Raw genomic sequence first — 4508 nt, 5'->3', positions numbered from 1 at the left:
TTTCTTTCTTTCTTTCTTTCTCTTTCTTTCAGATTTTTAAATTTATTTGTCAGAGAGAGAGAGCGCACGTGCCCTGGGATCATGACCTGAGTGGAAGTCAGCCGCTTATCCAACTGAGCCACCCAGGCGCCCCTGTCTGCTTTCTTAAAATTAATCAGGCCCAAGTAATCCTTGTGCCAAAGAGCCATATTCTGAAGTGGAGTGTTCTGCTTCCTTCACATGGATGCACCACAGTTTGATTATGGATTCATCTGTTGAAGGACTTCCTGATTTCTTTAAAATTTTAGCCATTATGAATAGAGCTGCTATGTATAGCTGAATGTGAGTTTTTGTTTGGAAACGGTTTTCCAAAGCAGTTATCTAAACAGCTAAAGTGTGATGATGGTTGGATCCGAAGGTGAGACTTGTTCAGCTTTGGGGAAAAATGTCAAACTGTCTTCGTTAACTTAAAAATGAAATTGACAATTATTTTACCAGCAAAAATGGGTTTATTTGGGAATAGTTGAGAATTTCAATCCAGGACAAGCAAGCTTAGACAAAACCATAGGCAAGTACACTGAACAAAGCAGAGGATCATTGCTCTTTTAGAGAGGAAAGCGGGAAGTTGGGAGGGGCTGTCATAAACCGAAGTCCACTGGAGTAAACTGGGGGCTCAAAGTGTAGTGGCTTCTTATTGGCTGAGCTGTTGCTTGGGAGGAGGAAACCTTTCTTCTTCCTTCTGGGATAGTAAAATGGTACATAATGGGCAAGGTCTATGTCTTCCTGTTGGGTCTGCAATTGATGTAGAGTGGTAGGTGTGAGACCCTCCCTGATGGAACCTTCCCAGACTCCGTTTTAGTGAGGTTTCCCATTACTAATTTTCACTTCCAGAGTGCCTGTATATGCATTCCCCCAGTGAAGGAGATCTCCTCTCATTCCGTATCCTCCAACAATTGATACTGTCATTTATTTATTTATTTTTTTTGGAGTTTAGCAGTTAATAGGTGTGTACAATTTGTAATTTCCTAATGGTAGATGATGGAGAGCATATTTTTGTGTGCTTATTTACTATCTGTATATCTTTGGCCAAATGTCTGTTCAGATTTTTACCCATTTTCATTGAGGTTGTATGTTTTCTGTTTGTTGAATTCTGAGAGTTTTCTGAGAGTCCTTTGTATATTTTGAATACAAATCCATTACCAGATGTGTGTTTTGCAAATATTTTCTCCCAGGATGTGGGCTTGTCTTTTGGTTCTCTGAGCAAGGTCTTTCACAGAGTAGTTTTAATTTCATAAAGTTCATGTTATCAGCTTTTTTCTTTTGTGGACTGGTTTTGGCGTTGTGTTAAAGCTCATCACCACACCAGACTCATCATGTAGATTTGATATTTTCTTTTTGATATTTCAGTAGTTTTGCCCTTTAAGTTTATCTGCAATTTTTAGTGAATTTTGGTGTCGGTTGTAAAGTTTGTGCCTATATTTCATTGCATTGCATTGTATGGCATACTGTTTCCAATTAATTGTTCCTTAAGTATTTCTGGAGAAGTCAGGGGTTACTGGGCTCCGTTTCAGGTTGAAATTCCAAAAGTTAATGGATTCGGTCTGAGCGGAGGAAGCCCAGTGAGGGCTGCACTGCCTCCGCCGCCCGCAGGGGGCGCCCGGGCCTGGCTCCCCGACCCGAGGGAGGCGTGCTCTGTCAGCCCGCCTCCTTTGCACCTGCACTGACAGGTGTTCCGCCTCCTCAGGACCCGCTGTGGAGGCCGTGGGGCCATGTCCACACCGACAGGAGCCCGGCCTCCTCAGGACCCACCCCCGGAGGAGAAGGTGAGGAGAAGCCGCCTGAGCGGGGACTGCGGAGGCGGTGCGCGCCCACAGGACCCCGTGGAGGAAGGGCACGCGGTGTAGACGGTGGGGTTTCGGTGGCTTTGTGTGCGGTGACGTGGGGTCCCGCGGTGCTGATCACGGGGCTGTCGGGTCTCCCCTTTCTGGGCTCGGATCCGCTCCGGGGGTACATGCGCTGGTGTTCATGCGCGCCCGGATTCGGTTCCTGGGGCTCCTCCGGCGGTCTGCGGTCAGGGGCGGCCGCCCCCCCGCGGTGCTCGTGCTCCCCCGGCCTCGGCCCTGCGGGGTCCTCCCCGCGTCCACACCCGCTTCGGGGCTGCTGGTTCGGTCCTGGCAGTTCGGTAGCGCCGGCGCGGACTCTGCAGACGGCTTCGGGCAGAGCAGGGATTTTCACAGTGTCGGTTCTTCCCTGAGCACGGGGTGTCTTCCCGTCTCCGTGTGTCTCCCTCGATGTCTGTCTTCAGTGTCTCACGTGTGTGTGTGTGTGTGTGTGTGTGAGAGAGAGAGAGAGGGAGAGAGAGAGAGAGAGAGAGAGAGATCTGCGGACTCCAGGAGTGATGTGAGAAACCTCACATGAGGCATGGAAGTGAGGGAAAGAGAGAGGAAGGGAGGATGGGGAGAGGGAGGGGAGAGAGGGAGGAGGGAAGGGAGGATGGGAGGGGTAGAGGGGAGGGAGGGAGGCAGGGAGGGAGGGAGTGGGGGAGGGAAGGGAGCGGTGGAAGGGAAGGGGCGGGAGGGAATGAGGGAGTGAATAAATGACGTAGGGAGGGAGGGAGTGAAACCACAGAAGCTGGATCCATACCTCAGGAGCCATTATTTGGGGTGAGGTCTAAGGGCATCACAGCCCGGGCCCTGGATGGTGGCTCAGGGCACGTCCAACTGTCCTCCCAGTGCTGACCTTCCTTCTCCTGGGACCCGCTGTCATCCTGGATCCTCTCCACCTCCTCCTCAAACAATTCTCAATGTTCCCAGGAACAGGGTGGCAGGAGGGGGTCTCAGGAGGGGCTTCCCGGATTCTGTGCCCTGAATGACAACATGACAGTAGCTACGAGGTATTCTATCATGAGGACTGGGACCATGGATCCCATCCATCTCCTTGGGCATTAGCGTTGTTCCATTCCCTGCTCTCTCCAGCACTGCTGTGCTGAACACTCCTGAAAATACATGTGTGAAAAACCGAGCCAGAGTTTCCGGGGGTGAGTCCGAGGCTGAGCATACCGGGTGATGGGTGCCCTGTGGCTTGGGATGGGTGCTGCTCACTGTTCTCCCAGACAGGGGTGCCCGTCACCGTTTCCTCCAGGGGACCTGCATTGGACCTCCGCTTCCTCACGTTCTTCCCAGACCAGACATCTGCCAGTCTGAGGGTGACCAGTGCTGCCTGCATAGGGTTTCCTTTGCCGGAGTCCTTCCCTGGGAGCTCCCACATCTCTGACTCCCCCCGTGCCTGTCCTCCCCTTGGACTTGCATGTGTTTGATCTCTGTCCCTGTGGAACCCTGTGACTTGGAGCATGATTTGGACCAGAGTCAGGGGAAACCTTTCTCTGGCCTTGGGTCGTGAGCAATGCTTTTGCCCATTGTGGTGTGTCTTCCAGCTTTCTGCATCTCCCTGGTTTCTGTGTGGGCCACAGGAGGAACCAGCCGTTTCCTGTCTGGGGTCAGGCTGTGGTGTCCCAGCAGGAACAGGGGTCTCGGCCCCGAGATTGTGCCCATAATTCCTAAAGTGGCCTCTATGATTACATCTGATGTGTGATCCATCGGGGATTTCAATATCGAATAAGGGAAATTTGTGACAAAGAAACACAGAAGAAAACGAATCCCCTGTGAAAGTAGGTGGGCAGACACAAAGGCACCTATTGCGTGATTCCACTTACAGAAACATCCAGAACAGGGAAAGGAACAGGGAGAGAAAGCAGCTTAGGGGTTTCCAGGGTCTGGGCTGGGGGAGAAATGGGCAGGGGGGGCTTCTGGTTCGGGGACTCCTTTGGGACATGAGATATTCCGCAGCAATGTTCTGGGGTGTGGTGGCACATCGTTGGGAATGTACTTAATGCTCATGATGTGTTGAATTGAAAACAAGTAATTTTATTTAAAACAAATCATAAACAGTATACAGAATATGAAAAGATAAAATAACAGTTAATATGAACCAGAGAGAAAGAACATAGGGGGAGGGGATGAAACAATCTGGCGGGGCCGGGGTCCAGCGATGGAACTAAGGGTAATTTTACAGGGAGCTCTCCCCGCAGGGCTGTGGGCTCTGGATGTGGCTCTGGGAGCCCTGCAGGAGCAGGAGCAGGAGTAGGGGCAGGGGTTAGGATAGGGGCAGGGACAGGAGCAGGGACAGGTGTAAGAGCAGGGTCAGGGGCAGGGGCAGGGGCAAGGGGAGGGACAGGATCAGCAGTAGTGGCAGGTGCAGGATCCAGGGCAGGACCTGGGTAAGGAGCAGGAACAGGAGCTCCGGCAGGCGCAGGGGAAGGGGCAGCGGGTCTGGCAGGGGAAGGGGCAGAAGCAGGAGCAGGAGAAGGAGCAGGAACAGGAGCTCTGGCAGGGGCAGGGGAAGGGGCAGCGGGTCTGGCAGGGGAAGGGGCAGAAGCAGGAGCAGGAGAAGGAGCAGGAACAGGAGGTCAGGCAGGGGCAGGGGAAGGGGCAGCGGGTCTGGCAGGGGAAGGGGCAGAAGCAGGAGCAGGA

The sequence above is a fragment of the Phoca vitulina genome, unplaced genomic scaffold (assembly GCF_004348235.1).
Source record: "Phoca vitulina isolate PV1807 unplaced genomic scaffold, GSC_HSeal_1.0 scaffold50, whole genome shotgun sequence".
Classification (NCBI taxonomy): Eukaryota; Metazoa; Chordata; class Mammalia; order Carnivora; family Phocidae; genus Phoca; species Phoca vitulina.
The sequence above is the reverse complement of the archived record's forward strand: the minus strand, read 5'-3'. Positions refer to the sequence as shown.